Here is a 27,432-nt window from a genome sequence, read left to right as displayed (position 1 = left end):
CCTTTTCCTTTTCCTTTTTCAAGGGTCAAAACAGTCATGTAAGCATTTCACTGCATATCATACTGTGTACGATTATGTATGTGACGAATAAAATTTGAATTTTTTGAATTTGACCGACTTTAGCAGTTAATTCGAAGGAATCACGAGTAGGTTAGGATCAGATACATACCTGCCATTGATGCTTGTGTTGCATGACTGGTTTTCTCAATGGACGATACTTTACTTCAAAACATGATGGACTTCTGCTTTTGCTCTGTACTTGGGAAATCTACAAAACAGATAAATGGCCCACCATTAGAACCCAAACTTGATCAACTGAGTAGCTGAAGCTGGCCCAGCTTTGGCAATGTGCCTGAAAGTCCGTTGGTCCTCTGGTGGTCCAATGAAGAAAATGGGACCCAACTGTTAACATTCAACAGTGACCCATCTGTTTAGCTGGTGCAGCACAGGCCTGGTGGATGTACAGGCAGATGAAGGTCACATTGTTGCCCAATGTTGACCCAATGGACAAAACAAGATTAGCACTCGACCGAGACATAAGTGCTTGGCTAGGTGGATTTATGGATCTGTCTGAAATTATTGGCCAATGTTGCCTTAATGGTCAGTGGGGGATCAGTAGGTAAGGCTTTGGGTTACTGATCAGAAGGTTGACGATTCAAGCCAAAGACTTTTACCTGCTTTTCTCCAGGAGTCCTGTATCTTCTTTAAATCTTCTTCATCAATGAAAAAAATGATGTTGACCTGATGGCAGTTTGCTCTCAGGATGGCTGTGTATTGGCTTTTTTGCTGCTGGCTTTGGAACACTCCATCTAACATTCACAAAGAGCCCACAGATATCTTTTCCTGATATTTTTTCCTGAAATCAAATGCTTAAAGTTGCTGCTTACAAAAAGGCCACGTTTGTCCTTCGACTCCTCTGCACCTACCCCCGTCTATACTTGACCTGGAATTGATTCTTCTCTAATCACCATTTCTAAACTCCTAAACAGGTCACTGACCTGATCTAGCTTAGCAGCTGTCCCTAGGCACAGACACACCAGTTGAATTGGATGGAATTTGGTGGTTTATGTGTTCTGGAAACCACTATGACCTCTGGTCCTGTCCTTTGATGGAAATGCTGCATCTAAGAGATTTATGAATACATGTTCAGTCTTCATGAGACCTGTTTTATTCTTTGATGTGATAAATGCAGCTCACAGTCAGCACTCAGATCCTCTCCACCCTCCTCTTGATCATTAAATGTTAAATCAATGTCCCCCTGTGACATCAGAGCAACAGACAACCGCTAATTTCTCACAGGATTAACACGAACACAACATCAATGGACAAGTTAGCAGCAGAATCGCTAAGCACATCAGAAGTCTTTCAATATAAACATAATTAATGTGGTTCAGACTGGAAGCTTCGGCCACCCAAGTGTGATTTGTTTAAATTAAGCCCCGAGGACAGAAGCAGGAATATCGAAGGCTATATAATAACATAATAACCGTATAATCTCCAGCACCTCTTCCATCTCAATGCAACCGCAGGGCACTCTGTGGTTTTGGAATTTCTGATATGTTTTGCGAGATGTCATGTGTTGCATACATGTAAGTCATATAGCCGATATTCCTGAGAGTTAATACATGTGCCTCGCACCTCCAGGGTTGGGGGTTTGATACCTGTCTCCTCCCTGTGAATGTGGAGTTTGTATCTTCTAACTTTGTTAAAGGGTTTCCTCAGGGCTCTCCGATTTCCTCTGCCAGTCCAAAGTCTGCTCAGTAGGCCAATTGGCATCTTTAAATTGTCCATAGTGTGCTCTGTGATTGGTTAGCATCCTGTCCATCCAGGGTCTCCCCTGCCTTGTACTCTGTCAAGTGCCCTGGGATAGATTCCAAGTTTCCAGCAACCTTGTGTAGCAGAAGCCCTACAGAAGATGGATGGATTAGACTAGAAAGTGTTTTGTCCCTAGTGACAGTGATCTTGAGAAACAAATCATTTCTTTGCTCCCTGTTGAATTTATTCTGTTCTAGTCCACCTGTATAATGGTTCAATGTCCTGAGAATTCCTGAGATGCTTTTCTCCTACCTTTGTAAAGAGGACAGGCTCTTTATACGTTAAATAGCCTTTATTTATCATATACATCACTGCACAGAGAAATTCTTTCTTCACATATCTCATCCTTGGAATTTCTTTGCATATTACATTTCATTACATTTCTGCCGTTTGGCAGAAGCCCTTATCCAGAACAATTAAGAGTTGCTCAGGGGCCCAGCAGTGGCAGCTTGGTGGACCTGGGATTCAAACTCATGACCTTCTGATAACTTAGTGAACACCTAAACAACTAAGCTTCCATATACCCTCCCATGGATTGGGGTCAGAGTGCAGGGTTAGCCCCTGGAGTGGGTGGCGGGGTGGATTGATGGATACGAGGTTGGAATCCTTGCTCAAGGGCCCAACAGTGGTGGCTTGGCGGTGCTGGGGCTTAAACGTTGATCGTCTGATCAACAACCCAGGTACCACCACCCCATGCCATCAGACCTGGATTTTTCACAGCATTCTGAGTTGAGATCTGAATCCCAGGAGTTTCTTCTGAAATATCCAACCAGTATTACAGCTTTGTTTTCATTTTCCTTTTCTCTTCTATTTTGAATAAAAGCATCTGGTAGATTCCTATAATGGTGCTTTTGCTAATGATCAAAAATCACTTAGTCTCAAAATCTCATTCTTGCAACTTATCCCCTGTTAAAAGGCTCATTTTTTTCTGAGAAAAAACTTTCCTCTATTATTTTTTTGGAGACATTTGGTCCTCACAAAGGCACTGTGGGGGTAACACAGCTTGGCAGCGGGAGTAGGAGTGTATTTACAGTCCCCTCCAGAGCTGGGAGAGAAAGCGAGGGAGACGGTAATTGCATTCTGCCGTCGCTGTCTTGTACGTATTGATCAAGCGAACATTACGGTGCCCTTCTTCTTCGCCGTCCTCTTCGTCTTCTTCTTCTCAGCACGCAACGCGCAATAAGTTTGATAGGAATCGAGTGACAGGAAGAGAGAATGGAAAGATGGCGAATCAAAAGCCAGAAAAGCAAATTGAAATGCTCACAGACTCGATCGGTATTATCGCTCTGGAGAGGTCCTGCTGAGACATGACCCGCCATCCCTCCTACACGGGAATAACACGCGTGTGTCAGCTGGAGTCCTGCCGTGAATTAGCACTCCGAGGATCCTGACATATGACCTTTCAAAGGCAAAGTCTGTCAATCAGCACTGAAAATTCAAATTCAGCCATTTATTGAAAGAAAAAAGCCATTTTGCTGATCTGCATTGATTTTAATTTCTGGCAAGAAAATGACGTCTAGGAGAGAAAAGGTTTTTTTATCTCAATCCCAATTCATTCTGAAATATTCTTCCTTAATTAACATGCACGACCGACCCTCATTAAGTTCTACAATACGAATACGAGTTTTGATAAAATATAATAGTAACACAAAATTTGCTTTCCTTTCAGGGTGCGGTTTTGATGAATAAATGTCAGAAGGTGTTGATTAGTTTCCTATAGATAGCGAAGGTTTACATTACTCCGCTTGGCCTAATGTTGTTATCGTTTCTATAGCAACAGCTCATTCACAGGGACTTAGTTTCCAGGCAAGTAGTTGCCAGTGTCACAACAGCTGTAACTTCAGGATAGAGGAATTGCTGCTTTAAGCTTCCTCACTAAAATCTTTAACTGAATTTTTCAGTAACAACTGCGATTTTTTTGTCTAATTAACTTCAATGTAGTCAAAACAGAGAGGAAGCTGAGAGAGCGGCTGTTTCTAGCTGCTTTAATGATTGCTGTGTTGGATAGGTGGAGAGAGATGATTCGCTGTGGTGACCCCTGAAGGGAAAAGCTGAATGAAGAATGGGATTTCTATTCCTTTAACAGACTCTTCTCACACAATGAATATAAAATAGCATGACACAAATAGTTACTACTGTGTATTAGCAGTTAAAGTAATAACTCCGCCCACCAGAAATCTCCCTACCCCAAAAAACCTAGACTCCGGGAAGGCTAAAGGTAGAGAGTGTGTTAATCAAGCCGAGGCTCGAACACTTTGTCTCTTTGACTTTGGGCATATTGCAATTTCGTTCTTTATGAAGCTGATAATCCTTGGCAGCATGATTCCAGCCTGCTGTGGAGTCTTTATTTAAACGTTGGCACACTTCTCGCTGCTTTTCCCCCGGCGAGGAGGCGAGGTCGGGATTCGTTTTGTTCATAAATCTCAGGTCCAAGTCTTCAAATTTAAAGTTTGGTGTCAAACCTTTTTTTTTTTTTTTTCACCCCCTGAGCGGGATTCAGCGAATTTGTGACTGGAGTCTCCGCCTCCTTGTTTACTCGCTCAGCCCCGGGTGTAGGGGCAGGGCGGTGCATCGCCTACCAATGCTGTTGCTCTACAATGAAGAAAAAAAATAGCACAGGAAACCTAAACTAATCTCTGTTTCTGTTTTTCTTTTTGTAGCTCAGCTGCAAATCACAGGGTTATATTAATGCGCTCGGTTATTAGCGGTAAGGTTATGGTTTCTATAGTAACAGCTCGTTCACAGGGACTTCTCTACTCTCTTGTACTCTTTTCTACTGAAAAAAAGGTTTAAAAACTGTTGATATGCTGGTGAAGTGTTTAGAAAAGAGAATAAATATTTCTGTTTAACAGAACATTTAAGGAAGGAGTCTCCAGTGTCAGTGTCAGAGGTTAAGATTTAACTTTAACATCTTCAGAAGAAGAAGTGCAGCACGATGGCTTAGTGGTTAGCACTGTTCCCTCACAACAAGAAGGTCCTGGGTCCAAATCCCGGGTTCGAACAGACAGGAGCCTTTCTGTGTGGAGTTTGCGTGTTCTCCCCGTGCCTGTGTGGGTTTACTCCGGGTACTCTGGTTTCCTCCCACAGTCCAAAAACATGTACATTAGGTTGATTGGTAATTCTAAATTGCCCATAGGAGTGAGTGTGTGTGTTGTCTGTCTATATGTGGCCCTGTGATGGACTGGTGACCTGTCCAGGGTGTACCCCTGCCTTTCACCCAATGGGTGCTGGGATAGGCTCCAGCAGATCCCCGTGACCCTAATTAGAAATAAAGCGGGTATAGACAATGGATGGATGGATCTTCAGAAGAAGCATAATACGTTAATGAGTTGTTGATTTAATGAAAAAAGAAAAATCAGGATGTGATGCCATTGGATAATAATCTACTTCACCATGGTAACAGTAACTCCGCTTTATCACACCACCCTGTTATTTTCCGGTAAATGCACAACACCGAGGGTTTTGTTTACACTAGAAATGTATAAATTTCACCAAAGAAATATTTTCCATATTAAAACTTCTTTTTTAAGACTTTTCTTCATCATGGTTTCCATAGTAACAAGTACCATCTACTAGTTTTTATTTTTTTCCTGTTTTGGTCTAAACTCCACCCTCTATTCCATCATTCCCATATCAGCTGATTGTGTATTAATTCTTGATTGTTGTCTTTGTGAAATCTTATAATATACTCGTCAACATTTCCATGGAATCAATGAACCCCACATTTCCATATATGGTCATAAATCCCGCTTTTCCTAGAAATCTGAATACAGATACTACAGATTACATGGAGCTCAAAACAAATCGGCAGAATTTGAACGTGATGTGACACTGAATTTTTTTTTTTAACCACATTCTTTTTCTTTCTGGTGAGTTTCTTGAGAAAAAAACCTTATTTTATATATACATCTAAGAAAGAACAGCGTGAACTGTAGAAACCCTCACACTACACCTCCACATCGAAACCTTCAAACCTCGTCCTGAAGAATAAGCGTCAGCTCTGTGAAACAAATTGTGAAGCTTTCCAGAGTTTTGTGCTCTCTCTCTCTCTCTCTCTCTCTCTCTCTCTCTCTCTCTCGGCACCACAGGGTCATATTCCCAGCCTCTTGTGTCTGAGATGAGCTGGTTAGACTTAACAATGTTCAAAATCCTTCCTCTGAACACCTTTCCTTTTTATCCCCCAGCACCGCAAACCATGTCATGGTGCTTATTTAACCACAACTCTACATCCACAGCTGAAGAATGGCTAAATAGATGAAAAGTTTTCTGAAAAGCGAAAGAAGAGCCTCCACACGCTAGCATTACCAGCACTTACATGATAGCTTTCATCTCATTTGGTCCTATTTGGGTTGGAAATACTTCAGCTTTTTTCAGTAATGCGTATGTTTTTCTCTGTGTAATGACAGGCACTGAGGAGTGAGATGAGGAATCCTTTCCTAGCAGTCAAAAAACATCAAACTTTCTTTTACGCAGAGAGAGAAAAGTGCCTTGGGATGGAATAAAAAACTCTGACCTTCATACCTTCTTAGACATACAAGTTTCTTGGAAGTTCTTTGGATTAGTTTTACAAGGAGGCTTTTGTGAGTCAGGAAACCTTCAGAGATCCTTTACAGGATTTTCCCATCCATCTGTCCGTCCATTCGTCCAACTAATCCATCAATTCGTTCATCTATCTGTACGTCCATCTGCCTGTCTATCCATCCGTCCATCTGTTTGTCCATCCATCATCTATTTATTTGTCTGTCCATTAATCCATCTATATATCTGTCCCTCTGTCCATCAATCTATCTATCTGTCTGTCTATCTAATTCATTCATCCATCTGCCTATTCGTCCATCCGTCCATCCATCCATCCATCCAGCACTTATCCTCAGCAACTAGTTTATCCCAGAGGACTTGGGGTGCAAGATGAGGGACACCCTGGACAAGGAACCAACCTGTCACAGGACACACACACACACAGACACACAGACACACACACACACACAGACACAGACACAGACACAGACATAGACACACACACACACAACAAACAATTTAGAGATGTCACCCCTGAAGCAGGTGGTGAAAATGCTGCTGCTAATTCTGCCCACACAAGGTGGACACAGAACTCGAACCACCAACCTGCACCTCTGCAAGCTGATCCTTAATGAAATAAAAAAATACTTTTACAATTACTTTACTTATTTAACTTGAAATAAAGTTTTACAAAAGTTTCCTGATTTTCTTTGTTACTCACCTGCATCTTGATCAAATCATCTGTTAATAACCAACCACCTTCATGGTCCATTCACATTTAACCACGCCCACAAAACTCCATAAAAGGAGATCTGAAATGAATTGAAAGTTATAATGAAACCCACCCAGTGAGTGAGAAGTGTGTGTTTAAACACACAACCATAAACACACCAGAGGAACAAGGTTTACTGCTAACGAGCTGTGACTGCAGACCAAGACACACCCCTGGGGGTGGGGTTTAAACATGCTAGAAATCTTTTAATTGAACAAACAACAAGTCATGAAAGTTATTAACTGATTTCTTAATGTGCTTATGTCAACTATTGATTATAAACTATTTTACTGGCCATTTTGTTGTCCTTAACACTAAGGGGCAGCTTTAAAAGGGCAATTTTGATAGCTGGGGCAGTTCATTGATCAGATAGTGTTAGAGATTTATGATGATGTAGAAATTCAAGACTTTAGAAGTGCCAAAACTTTATTTTCTTAATTGTTAGCTCCATAACTTAAAAGCAACATATACAAAAAATATTATATTAAGCTTAAAAGATAAAAAGTTTTTTCAATCATTTTTGATCTACACTTTTATTGCTAAGTGTCTGACGCCGTGAGATGTTCAGACAGCTTGAGAATTTCCTTCATACCAATTTACCTTTCCGAGTTCTGAAAAATCCCACGCTAACATTATCCACTCCACATAAGCTTTTTTTTTTTTATAAGGCTGTGGATGTCCCCGAGCGAGGCTGAGTCAGCTGGAGATGGTGTATTAGCATAAAGACAAAGGCAGGTGTGCATTTATCCATCTGCTAGCCTTGGACTTTCTGCTTGATCTCCCTGGATTACTGCAGGAATATGAGGAATATGGCAGGAATAGATCTGCTCACACTGACTGGATGCTATTAGGGGTTACCTTGACGGCTCTCTTTAACCCAAACGTCCTTTCAGAAGCGTGATACGTTATGACCTCAAATATTTTATTGGGCATTCGGGTCCGTGGGGAGTAGGGATGTGGCAAGAATCGTGCCGCTGCACCAGAACGGGTTGTTTAGCTGCGGAAGTGTGTTTTGCTTTTGATTTATTGATGTGCACATGCATGATATTCTTCCTATTTTCACTCCTTTGTTTATTCCATTTTGGTTTTACTCGTCTGGTTCTTATTCCAGTCTGTAAATAAGGGGGGTACAAGACAAAGGGGTGGTTGGATTGTGTATAAGAATAGAAAGAACAATCGATATTTAGCAGGCTTGGTAATGTCTGGTGAATATCAATACATCGTGAAGTGAAGGGGGTGTGTTTGGGTGAACGAATCCAGGTGAGCGGAATCAGTACGTCATCAACAAGAATGAATATTCTCAGTACCCTTCTACAGTGTAGGTGAAAAGCAGGACGCTAACGGAGTAGCTGCTAGGGCATGTGCTAGCTAGCTAGATGAGTCTATGTAGGTTGTCACATGTAGCATTACGTCATCATTAATGCCATCCAGCGCAATGGAAGTTATGATAAGGATATATAGATGGAAAATACCAGCGGTCCAGGAATGGAGCCCTGAGGAACACCAGAGATGAGAACTCATGATTATTCTTGTCATTCTGTCACTGAAAAAACATTCAAGGTCAAAGCAATGTCAGAGAGGTCACAGCAATGATTTCCTGCACCATCAGGTAAAGAGTGATGGCAAATATTTGAGTAAACATTCAGAAAACGTTTGCACTATCGGGAGCAGCCGTGGTGTTTATAATGATCTGAGTGAAAAGATGTTAATCTTAATGCTAGCAAAAACCTGCTTGAGGTAAAAACATGTTTGGAATAAATGTTGTGTAATAGGACACGGTTGAACTGTTACGTAATTACCAAATGATTCAAACTGCAAAATAGAGTAACAGATGTGAGCAAAGCCCAAGTAAAGCCTCACAGAATTACAAACAAAAACCAAGAAGACCAAACAACGCCCGATGTAAATTAGTCATGGGCTGGAAAATGCCAAATCTGCAGCATTAAGACTGCCGAGATGAGCGGCTCTGCAGTGAAGCAGCCATGCAGAGGAGGTCAATACGGCAAAGTGGCATCGCAGGGAACTCAATCAAAGCAGCAAAAGCTGAACACACAAGACAAAACGCAGCTCGGCAAAACACAACGCGCTTAATTAAAGTATAAGTTATTCATGAAGCATCGGCCGTGTAGCAGATCCCCCATAAACTACACAAAACATTAACTTTATGCCGTAATGAAAAAAGTCACTCTCTGAAACATCTCAACGTGGCGATTCTTACACACTGTGTTACGGCTATTTGTGCTTATAACATGCCTTATAACACCTCTTATAACACGCATTAGAACACCTCTAATAACACCTCTAATAACATCTCTACATCACGCTGCTGTCGACTTCTTGATTCTGATTGGTCAGAAGTTCCTACAACAGCAGTAGTCTGACAGTAGTGTAGATGCAAATCACTTCATGGTTTCTATAGTTACCGTTTCTATAGTAACGGTTGATCAATTCTCTATAACAGCAGCTCTGTAAATAGTGTAGCTACAAATCACTTTGTTAGTTATGGTTTCTGTAGTAACTGCTCTACAGTTCTATAGCCTATAGTATCCATATCTGTAGTAACTGTTTCTATAGTAACCGCTTTATGGTTCTATAGTAACCGTTTCTATAGTAACTATTTACATAGTAACTGCTTCATAGTTTTATAGTAACCATTTCTAGAGTAATTGTTTCTATAGTAACCTCTTTATAGTTCTATAGTAACTGTTTCTATAGTAACTATTTCTATAATAACCGCTTTATAGTTCTTTAACAACCGTTTCTATAGTGACCGCTCTCTAGTTTTATTGTTTATATCAATTGTTTTTATAGCAACCATTGACTCATTGCCTAATAACAGCAGCTCTGAGAGTGGAGTGAAGCTGCAAATCACTTCATCATTTCTATAGTAAGCAGTCTATAGTTCTATAGGCTATAGTAACTGTTTCCATAGTAACTGTTTCCCAGGGACTTTGACTGCCTCATGGCTGCTCTATGAACTGCAAACACATAAAAAATGACTTTTTTTCATAAATCAAAAATGTAACTGATAATCACAGAGGAATCTCAGTGTTGTGCTGTTAAAGGAAAATAATCCACTCTGGACTTAAACGGTGACTGATTTAATCATTTAATCACACCACACCATCATGAAGTATTTTCCAGCCCAACACATGAGTTTTATTATCTTTAACTTAATGTAGAAAATATCCCCTGACGGTGAAGTGGAGTTTCCACCTGTTACCCCCCTGAAGTTAGCTGTTTTCCCATAACACTGCAAAACGGAGTGTTTTATTTCGTTCTTGAAAAATATTATAGGAGAGCAGTGCGCTCCAGGATGGTGTGAGGAGGGAGTTCTGCTTACCAGGTAAGGGCAGGTGAGGATTATAGCAGCCTGATGTATTAAATATAAATGATGCATTCAAACCGCTGCAGAGGTTTTTGAAATCTAACTCGGGATGTAAAATTTATTACAATGGCTAAAATTTGAGCTACAGAAAAAAAAAACCCACAGCCGAGATCCTCGTGTGCACCAGAGCTCCAGAAAAGTCTTTTCCATATGATGATCTACCTCATTAGCTCACATGCCGGTGTCATATTCCTCCCGTTACAGCAGGGTTTTTTATTTTTTTAAAAATATCTGCACCCTGCCTGCTATCTAATTCACTTTCCCAATTCTGTTTGAGTAATTTGAGACAGATTAACAGATAAATTCTGTTCATAAATGGACGCATTGCTGCCAGTGGGTTCGTTGTACCCATGGCAACACGGACCTACGGCTCCCGGAGGTTTGTGTAGGTAGGCTTGTTGGTCTTGGAGAAATCACACTCAGGCAAAACAATGCAGAAATTCTTCATTTCTGTCTACATCCCACTGAGAGAGAGAAAGAGAGAGAGGATTATCGTCTCATTAGGCAGGCAGTTTGGTTTGATAGTTAAGTGCGCTGGATTACAAGTCACAAGCCCCGCCTCTTTTTGTAAATCTCGGATTATGCTACTTTCCGAACAGACTGGAAAGAAGTGGTTTGGGAAAAAAAGTCACTCCTCAAAACAACTCAGTACTCTAGCTCTGTGTTTCAGCTGACATAGTGTCCAATTCCCAAATCTGATTGGTCAGAAGGTTTTGCGTAATGTTCTATACTGCAGTCATAGTATAATAATTATGGTTACTATAGTAACAGCCCATTCACAGGGACTTTGTAGGAGGAATGCTTGACATGAACTGATTAAAAACGTGTGTAATGGTTGATATGGGGAAGTTTGCTGCTCTTATGGGAAAGTAATCAAATGTTACAGTGAAGAAACAGTGAATATAGGTCTACAGAATGGTTACTATAGCAACAATAGCTTGATTTGCTGCTACACTACAAATTAATCAATTACTATAGATTATAGAAATGGTTACTATAGAAACGATAAAGTGAGCTATGCTATTGTTATAAGACCTTAATCAACCGTTACTATAGAAATGTTTACTATAGCATTGTTACTAGAGAAACTATGTTATAGTAACTATAATGGTTACTATAGAAACGATAAATTGATTTGTAGCTACACTACTGTCCCTGTTACTATAGATAATAAAACTATAGGCTGGATACTATAGACTATAGAACTATAGAAACAGTTACTATAGAAACAGTTACTATAAACTATAGAAGTATAGAAGCAGTTACTATAGAAACAGTTACTATAGAAACGATTACTATAGACTATAGAACTATAGAGTGCTTACTATAGAAACAGTTACTATAGATTATAGAACTATAGAGGGGTTACTATAGAAACAATTACTATAGACTATAGAAGTATAGAAACAGTTACAAATCAAATGGTTACTATAGCAACTATAGTGATATTATTTTCTTTTTCTCTGTCCTTTTAACAATGTCAGAGATCAACCTTTCAGTTTCTCTGTAACATTATAAACTGTTCACTGTAACTATAAATAGATAAACCTTTACGAAATAAAAAAGAGGAATAAAACACCTCTGCATGTGCTTTAAAGGAAAGTCATTAACATCAGGGGGACAGGAGTGACCTCATTACTACGAGGAGTAGATTGATTTGTTTAACTGAATAAACCCTGCCCACTCATTAGTGAGTGGGCTAGAGGAAAATAACCAGGCTTAATATCCCATGTTCATAGAAAAGACATTACGGTGGCTCTGTTTCCTGTGGCGTAATGTTTCAAAGCTATGATCCAAACCTATGAAAATGAGAAGAGGCAGATCAGGAGATCACAGAGGATTTAAATGCAAACGCAGATTTATTAAAAGATCAAGCAGGCACTCCAGACCGCCGTGTGAACTCAGACTATTCGATCCCAACGCCATTAAAGAAGACGTCACCTGTAGAAGAAAAAAACATGTATCAGCAATCCATATCAGCATAGAGAAAGAAATAAAGGAAATAAAATACACATCCATTACAGACATGAGGGATATATGATGTGATAAACGAAGTCATGCAACATCATGGAAAGAGCAAGCGGATAAAACTGATCTCTCATAAAGAAAGAATAAACACACAAATAAAAAAGAAAGACTCATCTTCTTCTGATGGTCTTGGAAAATTGGATGACGCAACTTCTCGTGGAGTATTGCAAATATTTTATAAGCTATACTAGACAAATTATAGGGAAAAAGATTGAGGGATCGATCATTTCCGAAGTAATCTGATTTTTAAATGATTCGATTTCGAGGGAAAGTGAAGATCAAGGTGCTGTAGATTCAACGCTTCCATGCTCTAGGTTCTATTTATCTATTGAGATGAATCACGAATCGATATGAGGATGTTGAAGATGAATCACGAAGCAGGCTCCGGAGCCGCAGCGCAGCGGGTTTGTTCACTACACATCAGAGTCCTTCACTCGCTCAAGGATGCTCGGACCACACGCTACATTTGCGTGTCATGGCTAGGGAAGTCGTTCTGTACAATAACGCTCCTTCAGCACATCCATTTCAGCTGTCATGCGAACGGACGGATAAAAACCACACGTTGAATCCAAACGTGAAAATAAATGAATCGTGAAAAGTGACATGACAATGGATGCATGAAAAATATAAAAAATGACACTGAATCGTTTTGAACATCATTAAGATTCATTAAGATTTTCATGTAAAATAAAATCAAATGTAAAAAATATATATCATGCAACTACATATAAAAAATAATATTACATGTGAACAGAATTGTTAAGATACACAAATCAAGTGTAGAAATGAATGAATCCTGTAGAAACATTCACTTAGAGAGAATGAATCAAGTGAAAAATGACACATGCGAATAAATTAATCAAATGCAAAAATGACACTGAATCATTCTGAAAAACATTAAGATTCATTAAGATTTTCATGTAAAATAAAATCAAATGTAAAAATAAATCACATAACTGTATTGTATAAGATGTAAAAAAAAATGAATCAAATGTAAAAATAAATAAATAAATAAATAAATAAATTACATGGAAACACCTAAACCATGTATAAAATATGTCAAGAATATGTGGGGAAAAATCATATATAGACAACAGGTGAAAAATAAATTGTGTGTAAAAATATTATTACACATTACCAGAATTGTGAACATGAATGAATGAATCATGTAGAAAGAATCACTTATGGAAAATGAATCAAGTGAAAAAATGACATGCGAATAAATGAATCAAATGCAAAAATGACACTGAATCATTATAAACATCACTAAGAATAATTAAGATTTTCATGTAAAATAAAATCAAATGTAAAAGTAAATCACGTAACTATATGGGAATAAGATGTTAAAAAATATATAAATGAATCATTTATGAATCATGTTAAAAGAATCACTTACAGAAAATGAATTAATTGAAAAAATGACACGTGAATAAATGAATCAAATGTGAAAAATTGAATCAGATGAAAATGAAAACATGCGCCGAAAGTGAAAAGTGTACATGATCAGTCACGTTGAAAGCACCCACGTGTGATCCCCCCACGTGAGTTTTCTGTAAGGAGAAGATTGATGGTATGTGACTTTTCCCCCCTGTCTGTCAGATGGGAGTGAGGAAGCAGGAGCAGCTTTCTGGAAAGCCTTCATCTGCTCCGAGTTTCTGAAATCTTGTTATTTTGTGTGAAGTTGAGTGTTTTATTGTGCGTGTAAAGCACGTGTAGCCCATAATGACACGCTCTTTTACCTGTATTTTATTTGCAGTGTAATAAAGCAGTCGTCCTTCTGAGGATTCAGTTATTGTTATTATTCTCCTTAATGGCTGTAAATACTGTGTACACAACAAGATTAGGGAAAAAAAACAACAACATAATGATGCTGTTTATGCCGTTATTGCATACAGACAGAGAGAGAGAGAGAGAGAGAGAGAGAGAGAGAGAGAGAGAGAGTATGTGTGTGTGTGTGTGTTGGAGGGGGTTGTGGCTGTGTTTCCTTTTGACACTTTACAGAAAAGCGTTTCCTGTGGAGTGGATTAGATTCATGCACACTGACTTTCTGCCTCGAATGGATGGATAGATAGATAGATAGATAGATAGATAGATAGAAAGAAAGAAAGAAAGAAAGAAAGAAAGAAAGAAAGAAAGAAAGAAAGAAAGAAAGAAAGAAAGAAAGAAAGAGACTGACAGACAGATAGATAGATAGATAGATAGATAGATAGATAGATAGATAGATAGATAGATAGATAGATAGATAGATAGATAGAGAAATTGTTTAACCTTCAGTCAGCGCCATTTTTCTCTCCTCACACTGTGGCGTCACTGCAGTAACATCAGCTGGAGACGCACATCAGCCTGATGGACACGTCACTCCTGGAACCCCGCCGTTCATTATTTTTATATAACAGTGTGACACCATGAGGGTTTATTCCTTTAAAATGAAGAGTTCTTCATTTCCCCGAGGCAGAGAGAGATTTAAGGGAAATTAGGTGAAAGAGGATCTGCTTATGTTATTTATATCACAGCAAAATGCAAGCACTTTATTTATTTCATTATTTAGTTCAAAAGACCGCAGCATCAGCATGCATTTAATACATAGCTTTTACAATGTGTGTGTGTGTGTGTGTGTGAGAGGAGAAACCCACTGGTCACTCAGGATTTCGGTCACAGCAGAAGCACTAGAATACATTATTGATGCTTGTTTTGTTAGCTGGGATGAGGAAGTCTTTGGGGAGGTGGAGGGTCATGAGCTTCTCACACACTCCGCGTGTCCAGACACTTGGCTCAAGGCCACTGCTGAAATCCTAAAATACCTGCTGAAATAGAAGAAGAACAAAAACATCTTAGATCATCTCTGCTGCTCATACTGCATGATTTTTATTTTAAGACATGATGGATAGAAACATTTCGAACAAACTAACAAGACCAGCACAAGACTAGAAAAACCATAGAGGAAACCCGGAGAAAACCAGCTCAGACCAGCACAAACCAGTTCAGACAAAAAAACAGCTCAGACCAGCACATACCAGTTTAGACCAGAAGAAACAAGCTCAAACCAGCACAAACTAGTTCATATAAGCACAAACCGATTTATATAACCAGACCTGCTCAGACCAGTATGAACCAGTTAAGATAAGCACAAACCAGTTCAGACAACATAAACCATCTCAGAGCAGCACGATTTAGTTCAGACCAGAAGAAACCTGCTCAGACCAGCACAAACCAGTTCATATAAGCACAAATAGGTTCAGACAATAAAACCAGGTCAGAGCAGCACAATTCAGTTCACACCAGAAGAAACAAGCTCATACCAATACAAACCTTTTCACACAATATAAACCAGCTTAGAACAGCACAAAACAGTCAGACCAGAAAAAAACAAGCTCAGACCAGTACAGACCAGTTTGTATAAGCACAAATAGGTTCAGACAATAAAACCAGCTCTAACTAGTACAATTCATTTCTGACAAGCACAATCAAGCTAAGACCAGCAGAAATCAACTCAGACCAAAAGGAAAGCATAGTAGAAACCAACTGAAACCAACTTTGATCCAACTGGTTGGATCAACTCTGATCCAACCAGATCAGTTCAGAGACCAGTGCAGACCAGTTCAGACCAGCAGAAACCAACTCAGACCAGTAGAAACCAGCTTGGACTATCAGAAATCAATTAAGAGCAAAAAAAAACAGCTCAGACCAGCAGAAACCAGCTCAGACCAGTTGCCAGACAGCTCAGTCTAGCTCCAACCAGCACAAACCCACAATTTCCAGCAGCCTAGCTGAGACAAGTCTGGTTTTCAGTAATAATACTTGCCCCACAACTCAAGGGACACCAGCTGGACTGCTTTTGTTGGTGTCCGTTAGTTTAAGTGTACAGACTGTACTATCCTCACAGGGAAACCCATCATTTCAGGGTAGAAAAGAACCTTGGCCTTGAACTTGTGACTCAATGCTGAGAAACATTTACAACATTCAGCCCGAGTGAAGAGGAATTTCAGCTCTCTATAACAGGCAGCCTGTCGCTAACTGAAAGCAGCAGTGAAATATTTACTTCTTGCTGCATGCTGTGGTAGAACTTTCTCGGAGCTTTCAGACAGTGTAAGGAATAAAACATTTGGAGTGGTGTGGTGAAGCTCCACACTGGAGTGGAGGTTATTCTTGGGGTTATTTTTCTATAACTGTACATTTATCCCAAATCCGATATGGCAAGTTGCTAACCATTATGATTTTGTATTAAACAGAAAACAGTTTGAACTCAAAGAAACTATCATAAACCAATTCAGACCAGCACAAACCAGCCCAGACCCTCAGAAATCAGCAGAAACCAGTTCAGACCAGCAGAAACCAGCTTAGACATTCGAAAACCATCAGAAACCATCTCAGACCATCAGAAACCATCTGAAACCAGTTCAGAACAGCAGAGACCAGTTCAGTCCACCAGAAAGCAGCAGAAACCAGTTCAGACCAGCCCAAACCAGTTAAGACCAGCAGAAACCAGTTCAGACCAGCTCAAACAAGTTCAGACCAGCAGAAACCAGTTAAGAGCATCAGAAACCACCTGAAACCAGTGTAGACCAGCAGAAACCAGCTCAGACCAGCAGAAACCACTAGACACAATAATAACCCCACAGAAATCCTCCAAAACCAGCTCAAAATATCAGACACCATCAGGAACCAGTTCATACCAGCACAACCTACCTCAGACCAGTTAAAAAAACATAACAAACCAGCTCAGACCAGTACAAAGAACAGTTCTTACTTACATTACAGCAGCTGTAAACACTTAGTCCCTCACCAGTTTCTTATTTCTCTCTTCTCCCTCTAAAGTATCTCCAGTTGGTGCAGTGTCTCAGTCTCTGGTCTCTGGAGGGGTGTCTTGTTGTTGTTCTTGTTGTTGTTCACAACCGCATGAAAGATGAACGACTGGTCAGTGTTTCTGTGACAGAAACAGGCACAACATCCAATTTCTGATGATCTAATTCTGCCCTGGAGGAACAGAAGCAGCGGCCTGTTAAGGAAACACATTTCACCCTCACGCCAGAGACGGGACTTCCTGTGGGAAGCTAGACGACCTCCCGGCACTCCTGACAGCTCCGATTTGTTGAGTTCTTTCAGTAGGAACTGTTCCAGCTGCCACTGAGACACTTTCCAGACCAAGCAGGGTTGCAGTTTTTTTTATATGCTATCTATATTGCATTTAATGCAGTAACACAAACTCCGCCCCCTGTGCATTAACCTCTCAGCAGTGCTGTAGCTACACTGGAATATCTGTATCTGAATACATCTATCCTCAACTTTCTAATTAAATCTGAATTCTGAACACAAGCCACGCCCCAAGCCTGAACCTTGATCAAGTAAAAATAAAAACATCTGTTCTAAACACACCCACACACACACACACACACACACACACTGGACAGGTTCAATGTACAGTGGCACCTTGGCATATGAATTCCCTCCATTACGAATTTTCAGCTTAAGAACAGAAATTTTGCAAGAAATTAGCATCGGCATACGAAGCATTTTCGGCATGCGAATGATCCGAACTAAACGCCGGCTAAGTCGTGTGTATGTCAGGGGGCCGTTCAAAACTTGTTAGCGTCAGTGGAAGGTCAAGCGAAGCTGACCGAAGTGAGTACGAATTTTTTTAGGAATTATTTTTCAGTCAGTGAAAGCTGTTAGAAAATAGCTCACAATACCAACATTGCCTTCAGCATGCGTTCAAAAGCTAGGTGATTTTTTCGGGCATTTTTTTGTTGACAGATTGGTGGCACGACTTCCTGTGAGGAGCCTTGACATAGAATGCTTGGCTTGGGTCAGTTCTTTGTAAGCAGCTGTACAGTTTACATACACTTCATATGGGTCATATTTTTGGTGGCTGGAACCAATTATCTGCATTTACATTACACACACACACACACACACACCTTAATTTCTTATGGGGAAATTTGTTTTGCAATACAAATTTTCAACCTGAAGAACTCGCCTCCAGAATGAATTAAATTCCTATACCGAGGTTCCACTGTGTAACTCCTAATTGAACCTGTTTGCTTTCTGCATCCACAGACGCCATAATATCTTCAACACAATGATGAAGAAAAAACTTGCCCTCTGGAGCACAAACCAAATGACACTCGCAGAAACGAGTCTGGCTTCACCTTCTTCACTCCCTCCTCCACAACTTATAAATAAAATAGCCTTCTCCTGCTCAAACTGCCATCTGTGTGTGTGAGTGTGTTTGTCTACATTCGTAAACTGCCTTCGGCAGAGTACGGCATCGCGGCCAGACAGGAGGAGCACGTGGTGTTCCGTTAAGACAAGCAGAAATTTTACCTCACTGTATGTTCTGTCCACAAACTCGAACCTCAAACTGACACGACTGACATTAGTCCGGAATTTTCAGTTGTTTCTGCAAAAAAAAAAAAAAAAGAAAAAGAAAAAGACCTGAAAAAGAAATATACCTACAACAGCGCTTTAAATTCTATACTCTGTTTGGTCAGAAAGTGCCGATGTCATATGCCATAACAGCAGTGTTGACAGTAAAGCAGTTTTCTAGAACATTATGGTTTCTATAGTAACAGGTCGTCCACAGGGACGCTGAAGCTCCTGAGGAACTAGAGACTGAAGTTCTAAATACACACCGATCGGTCATAACATTCTGAGCAGTGACAGGTGAAGTGAATAAGACTGATGATCTCCTCATCATGGCACCTGTTAGTGGGTGGGATATATTAGGCAGCAAGTCAACATTTTGTCCTCAAAGTTGATGTTAGAAGCAGGAAAAATGAACAAGCGTAAGCGAGTTGAGCGAGTTTGATCAAGGGCCAAATTGTGATGGCTAGACCACTGGATCAGAGCATCTCCAAAACTGCAGCTCTTGTGGGGTGTTCCCGGTCTGCAGTGGTCAGTATCCCTCAAAAGTGGTCCAAGGAAGAACAGTGGTGACCCGGAGACAGGGTCATGGGCAGCCAAGGCTCATCGATGCACGTGGGAAGCGATCCGAAGGCTGACCCGTGTGATCCGATCCAACAGACGAGCTACTGTTGCTCAAATTGCTGAAGAAGTTAATGCTGGTTCTGATAGAAAGGGGTCAGAATACACAGTGCAGGACGGGTCAGGGCTGTTTTGGCAACACCAACACAATATTAGGCAGGTGGTCATAATGTTATGCCTGGTCGGTGTATATGGTGGACACCTTTGGATGTAGACTTGATACTGCTTTATATATATTTTACCTCAGGTATCATCGATTTTCATGCTAACTATTTTTTTTTTTTTTTTAGCATTTTCTGAATTGTAATATACCGTTTAAAGAAGACCATACTGGCTATAAAAGAGAATTTTCTATATTTAAGGAGTGATTTTATTACAGGACGTCTTTATTTTTGGCTTCAGCTGAGGTCACACATCAATGTCCCGGCTGCTAGATCAGAAACATGATCTGTTTACATATCTTTAGTGATTGTTTTAGTTTTTGATTCACTCTTTAGTTGTTCTCTTGTCTTTATCATGCTGTACATCTATTTCTGTCTTTTCTCAGGTTCAAGATCTTCCTTACAACATGGTTTATTTTAAAATATTCACCACCTTTGTGCAGTCCTATTCTCGTTACCTTTGAGATATAAAACTCTTCACCTTTTTTTTTGCAGTTAAATCAATTCTGGCATTCGTTGAATATTCAGATAGGAAAATCAGTGATAAAGGTCAGGATTAAAGCTCTCCGGTTCTTTCTCCATGTCCTGGAAGATGATTTAACAGAAACTTCAACACGGTGTATCCTTTCTCTTCGGATCACTCTAGAGCTCTGGCCGCTTTCGTGTAAACTCAATAAAACCCTGATGAAAAAGCTGCAGCGTAACTGTTCACGTGTGAAGCAGCTGAGGAAGCTATCGATCGCACGTGTGTGCTTTGGCAGGAACGTGGACGGAGAACTTTACTCATCCCGGCCGTCTTAAGCTCTGAACACACTTCCCCCTCGTTCATATTTACACAGCAGCTTTGCTTAGCTAGAGTGCTTTGTTTACGCATAATTACTTTATTGTCGGTTATCAATAAAGCGGAATGGCTGCGGTCGATTGTCCACGTCGCATTTTTTTTGGGATAGAGGAGCTTTAATCAGTTCAGACAGAGGCACATCAGGAACAAAATACCCAGCCTCATGCTTTTATAGTAAAATATACAGTGCTAATGTTGTCCTATAACACCACATATATTTTATTTCTGACAATTACTGAATCCTTCCTTCCTTTCTTCCTTCTCTCACTTGATAGGAAAATAATGCAGCTTGTTACTGTATGTTCAGGAAGATGCGGGGAAAACTGACTGACAGAAACACAGCACTGACCCTGGAGACTCCTTCCATAAATGTCTCCTTTCATTATGAAAACTAACTGAAATAATATATTAATATAAATCAGAGCTGCTGATACGGGAAATTAATCAACACCTTTTGACCAATCAGGACGTTGACATCAGTAGCACTGAGGTGTAAAATGTAATCCAGCTGTTTAGTGGGTTTTATTCAATCTGGAGAAATGGTACCACTGGCCTTTTATTAACATCATTAAATCCTAATTATTACCTGAAAACAACGTCATTCAAAGTGCTTCAGAGGCACTTCGCTTGAGTGTTTCCAAATCTCTCACACTGAGACCTGTTTTTCTCTCCGTTTGTGTGCTTCTCACTAATCCAAACTCATCAGATTCCACTTAGGCGCTAATTACCAAGTCCTTCATGAGCTGAGATAGTGGAGGCAAAACACTCAAATGAGTTCCTCTGAAATCAGGAGTAAAGTAATAAAACCCTTGGAGAGATAATGGAGAGAAACGTCTGAATGAAGCTCCTTCACGATCACAGATCTGGATCTGAGGAGCTTCAGTAACACAGGAACATCAGCAGCTGTTCCCTCCAGAGCAGTAATTGAGATTTTTTTTTAATGTGTGTTCTAATAAATTAACGCTAATCCACAGCATGATGATTGGTCAGAAGATATTGGCAGATTTTCAGATTTCATTTCTATCATGAAAACTTTCTGCCATTTTGAATTATTGGTGGTTGATTAGTTTCCTGTAAAAGCGCAACAGTGTAAGAATGAGAATGTGTGTTATTCCTTATACAACACACTCTCGTTCTTATCAAGGTATGTGATACTGATTTTGCTAAAAGTGAGTCTAAATTGTGTGTTTGCATTATTTTTAACATACACTATGTTGGCAAAAGTTTTGGGACACCCCTCCAAATCATCAAGTCAAGTGTTGTTTTTCAGGATTTGGGCTCGGCCCCTTAGTTCCAGTGAAAGGAACTCTTAATGCTTCAGCTTCATGCCAAGGCATTTTGGACAATTTCATGCTCCCAACTTTGTGGGAACAGTTTGGGGATGACCCCTTCCTGTTCCAACATGACTGCACACCAGTGTACAAAGTAAGGTCCATAAATACATGGATGAGTGAGTTTGGTGTGGAGGAACTTGACTGGCCTGCACAGAGTCCTGACCTCAACCCCATAGAACACCTTTGGGATGAATTAGAGCAGAGACTGTTCCTACAAAGTTGGGAGCATGAAATTGTCCAAAATGTCTTGGTATGCTGAAGCATTAAAAGTTCCTTTAACTGGAACTAAAGAACAGAGCCCCACCTGTCAAAAACAACACCTGAATTCAGTGATTTGGAGAATTGTCCCAAAACTTTTGGCAATATAGTGTATATGCTAATATTTTCTGAATAAATTCTAAGAAGGAAGTGGTTTTTCTTCATTTGTAAATGTTTAATGTTTAAGGTACTGAATTTTTTGATGAAATGGCCTGCTATGCCTATCAGTCCTCTCTAGATTTAGCAGTTAGCTCTGGATGTCAGACACACCAAAGGCACCTACTACAATTTTAGAATAATCACCTGCTACTTGCTAATCCCCCCCCCCATAAAAGCTGCCGGCTGTAGTGGTTACAAAGAGGGCTATTGTAAGTTCTGCATGAAAGAAATTGATGCCTTGACATCCATAATTTGTGTCATACTGCTTTTAAAGCCATTAGGATGACCTTTAGCTTTAGCGTTAGCTGTCTACATAGGATTGCTTCGATGAATTCAGAAGCAGAACCATTGCTGTGAGAAATGGGGCTTCTTTCATAGATATCTAAAAGAATAGATCGGACAGATCAAGAAAATTTGATCATATAACCCCAATATTATCATCCCTGCACTGGCTACCTGTGAAGTTTAGAATTGACTATAAATTAGCTCTACTCATGTACAAGGCTCTAATTGGTTTAGCTCCCACCTATCTCTCCAGTCTTCTAACACGTTACAATCCACCACACTCTTTAAGATGGCAAAATTCCGGACTTTTAGTAGTTCCCAGAATATCAAAGTCCACAAAAGGGGGTAGAGCGTTTACATATTTAGCTCCTAAACTTTGGAACAGTCTTCCTGACAGTGTTCGGGGCTCAGACACAGTCTCCCAGTTTAAATGTAGACTAAAGACTTATCTCTTCAGCCTGACATACATCTAACACATCCCATAACCTTGTGCTCCAGTACATCTGATTAAATGCACATTCATCTAGTACTGCTAATATTATGAACAGCAGCTACGCTAATGCTGTTCCATTGTTTCCCTTCTTCTACCCATCCCGAGGCATACAGAGACTGTGCCGGCTCCAGTGGCATCCGGAGATGGACCAGCTCCAGCCGGGTTCTGCTTGTGAGGATTGGGGTATTCAAAGCAGCGCTGTGGACAACAACCTCCATATGGATTTACATAACACTATACACATGCTGTATCTGCATCACACAACTGTCACCCAAATGAGGATGGGTTCCCTTTTGAGTCTGGTTCCTCTCAAGGTTTCTTCCTCTTACCATCTAATGGAGTTTTTCCTTGCCACAGTCGCCCCAGTCATCTGAGGCTTGCTCACTTGGGATAACATCTAGGACTGTCTGTCTGTTTGTCTGTTCATATGTTTGTTGTTTTCTTATGTGGTTTCTCATGTAAAGCTGCTTTGAGACAATGCTCTTTGTTAAAAGCGCTATACAAATAAAACTGAATTGAACTGAACATATCCGCTGCTCCCACTGGCTGGTGGGGTGACATCCTATTGGTTGTTGCTAGACGCTGAGAGAAAGACTGCACGCTATCAGGTTGTCGATTTATTTTATTGATATAAATGATTGTATTGTTTGGAATCCATAGTTCACCCACTCATGGAAACACAAAGAAAACAATGGAGAAGCTCTGACCCTTAATGTTTCACGATTAAATGTTACAATTACAGAAATCTACATGCTCGATTGGAAGGAATCACGTTTCATAGGTAGCGTACATAGTATATATCAGTGTATAGTATAGTTCCTCCACACCAAACTCACTCATCCATGTCTTTATAGAGTTTGCTTTGTGCACTGGTGTGCAGTCATGTTGGAACAGGAAGGGGTCATCCCCAAACTGTTCCCACAAAGCATGAAATTGTCCAAGTTGAAGCATTAAGATTTCCTTTCACTGGAACAAATAGGAAAAGTCATGTTTTTGGTTCAACAACTCAACAACTCGAAGTCAAATTGACACCAGAAACAGCCAGTATGTCTGGTCTATCCTTTTAGACATCTTCCTACCGTGTGGATACGAGGTGAGGATTAACACCGGAAAATCCATTCATTGAATGTCAATGTCACGCTGGAAAAGCTGCATTATTATTGGTGTTAGATATATATCAGAATATAATGAAGTGTATCTGTAAAAATCTGCAAATCTGCATACCAGCAGTTTGGCACAAAATGGCAAGCTCATGCCTACAGTGGTCTGAAAATAGCCCGGCTCTAAATACCATCAGAAATGAAGAATGGTGAACGAATATGTTATATACCGATCATACTTAATCCTCCTCCGAGCCATCCGTCCCCGATTCCTTTCATTCACTTACATGACTAATGCAGCTGCTTGTCTTTCATGTATATAAATGCCGTGAGCTATTCCGAGACCCTCAGGCCACAAATCTTCTGTTCTACTGCTGAGAAACCAACACGAGCTCCTCTTCTCTTTCCTTTCTTCATGGATTTAAAGGGATAATGGAACATTTTCCAAAACTCCCACAGGAGGAATTTGTATATTTAATCATGGTGGAAACTACCACAGGAAATGTACTGCGTTAAAGTGGTAATGAAGAAATATTTGGGGGGTGATATTGAATTTGAAGTAATATTTTTGGGCATTTGTACTATTATGGAAATTGGTGAACTCGTGAATGAAGGCATTTTCACACAACACTTTTCATTCCTGTGGCTTATACACGAATGCTGGACACCAGAAGCTCGACATGAAGAAGTTTTGCATTTCGTTCAACATTGTTTGTTTACTCAATTTTATTTACCTCTGATCTGCAAATTTGTATCAGGTGAAGACGTGTGAATGATAAAAGAGTGACAAATCACAACGTGACCCCTTCAGAAAAGCCGAGATGGAGGAAGCATATAGCACAGTTTCATGAGGAAAGATAATAAACGCATAATCATTAAATTAGCTGGGCTAGCATTTTGTTAACAATGGAAAAATAAACAAATAAATAAATAAGCAGGCCCTGGCGACTGAGGTCATATCCGGTTGCTATCGATATTCCCGCACAATCACTTAAGTTCAAACTAGGACAGCGGAAATAGCTAACAAGGATCGCTAGTTGGCAAGGAACCAAATTGGCTGAGAAATGAGGTGGAAAACCTCCATCTTAAATGATTTGAGATATTTTTCTTTGCCCAGTTGCATCAGTTGAGACCTGGTTGAATTCAACCAGCATTTTTTTGTTTTTTAAATCCAATCAATTGACATCAATATACACTGACATTTGAACTAGTGTTCTCGTTAGCATTTGCTAGATTTACTAACCCTTCACACATGATGAAGTGTATCTGAATTCAATTTCTCATCAAATCCTAAACTCATCTCGGTGGTAAATAAGCTTAAGGTCAGTTTAGGACATCTGCTAGTAAAGGTTTTTTTGTTGCTAATTTCACCTGATTTAAAAGTTCATTTTTTTCCCGTATATACAGGTACATATAAGTATAAAAAAAGAGTCTCTGTGCTTTCGGTGAAGCAAGGATCTGAAAATAATATCGAATGAAATAAAGAAAGAAAGAAAGAAAGAAAGAAAGAAAGAAAGAAAGAAAGAAAGAGAGACCTTCATTGCTTTGTATCCGCATTAACGTCCTTCAGCAAACAGTGCAGCTAGTCTACAATAAACTCCAAATTTCACAAGTTTAATCAACTTTCTTATAATATATTTCTATATATGAAACTGTCAGCCAGCACGTTGTCTTGGTGATTCTAGCAGCGACCTTCATCTGAGCAGATCAAGCTGAGCACACAGTGTACACAGGATGATGCAAGTATTTATATTTTTGTAAGTGCGCTAAAGTAAAATCTAAATCTTGCTCCATTAAAATGAGCAATATCGAGACAACAATCTCCTGAGGGACAGTAAATAAACCTAAATTACTCACGTATTCAAGTGTATTCAGCAAACTGATGATTTGAAACTGATGAAAACATGCGGCATGATAAGATAGCTTGCTAATCAGTCAGTCATGAGGAAAATATTCTGCTAACTCACTTCTGACACACCTACTGCAGAAATTAGCCTGTAGATGAGCTAATGTTTAATAACTCTGCTGGAATGAATCCTAATGCACATTAGCAAACTTAATTAGCTAAAAAATTCAACAAGCTGATTGACCAAAATGTAAATAGCCGGCTGAATTAACTAGCAAAATGAATAAATTAACTAGCTAGCTAATTTAATAAACTGATTCACAACATATGATTCACAAACTTTAACCAGCTAGCTCATTCATCAAGCTAATAAGCCACAGCTCTGTCTGGGCTCTCAGTAAATCAGGGCCTGAGTATAGACTTTTTTTACTCCGTTGATCGAACTGCTAGTTAAAATCATGTGGTAAGGTGCGATAATGAAATGAGAAAGAAAAATAAATAAATCTGTCCTAAATTTCTCAGGGTGAGGAATTCTATCGGGAGAATCGGGGGCATTTGGCAGCCGACAGCCTGGCTGCTAATCTTTGTGCCCACACACTTGGTGGGTTAAATAAATAAATAAATAAATAAATAAATAAATAAATAAATAAATAAATCTAATGTGACTCTCTCCCTCAAGTCCTTCATGTACACGTCAGCCATTTTTTCTTTTTCTGTTTCAGCAGTGAGACATTGACAGGAACAAAATCTGTAGGAAGATCATCACAGTTCTTTTCAATGTTTTTTAAAAGAACTGACCACACACACACACACACACACACACACATATATACACAGTCCCTCACACCCGATCCTGCATTACTAGCCAGTTGAATAAGCACTCAGTTGTAAAGAAAAATGTTCACGTAACGCAGACAAACCTTTCTGGTTAGCTAATGTTTACGAACAAGTGCTAGATGGAATTAGCAACAATAAGCAAAATTAACTAGCTAGATAAAATTGATAAATCAGTCCAGTTTACAAAGCTTAACTAGTTAGCTCATTTACAAAACTAGCTGCCTCATTAGCTAGCTGAATTACATAACCATCATATAAACCTCTAAATTAAATCTTCATTATCTTTGATGGCGAATTTTTAAGTTTTCTCATCCTGTTTGAATTGCTAACTTTGCTAAGTGAAAGACAACATTTATAAAAGTCTTAAGAACACTGGTGGTAATGAAATGAAATTGGAAGGAATAAAAAACAAGTGTTTCTTATGGGGAAATGTAATTGAGTACAAACGTTCAATTTCATCAATACAGTGGAACCCTGGCATGTGAATGCCCTTGCCTTAAGGATTGAAATTTTGCAAGAAATTAGCATCAGCATACAAAGCATTTTTGGCATCGAACGATCCGAACCGAATGCCAGCTAAGTTGCGCGTACGTCCAGGAGCCGTTCAAAACTTGTT

At 39.6% G+C, this 27,432-nt stretch overlaps 1 long non-coding RNA gene across 1 annotated transcript; it reads right to left on the bottom strand.

The window, feature by feature from the left end:
- Positions 1-13,912: 13,912 nt before the first annotated feature.
- Positions 13,913-24,502, bottom strand: LOC131367218 (uncharacterized). Its single transcript, XR_009206905.1, has 3 exons — positions 24,364-24,502; positions 17,305-17,445; positions 13,913-15,325 (listed from the first exon to the last, which is right to left on the bottom strand). It is a non-coding gene; the product is annotated as an uncharacterized LOC131367218 (long non-coding RNA).
- Between the last annotated feature and the right edge of the window lie 2,930 nt (positions 24,503-27,432).

The sequence above is a fragment of the Hemibagrus wyckioides genome, linkage group LG16 (assembly GCF_019097595.1).
Source record: "Hemibagrus wyckioides isolate EC202008001 linkage group LG16, SWU_Hwy_1.0, whole genome shotgun sequence".
NCBI classification, from domain to species: Eukaryota; Metazoa; Chordata; class Actinopteri; order Siluriformes; family Bagridae; genus Hemibagrus; species Hemibagrus wyckioides.
This window is presented reverse-complemented; position numbering and strand designations above follow the sequence as displayed.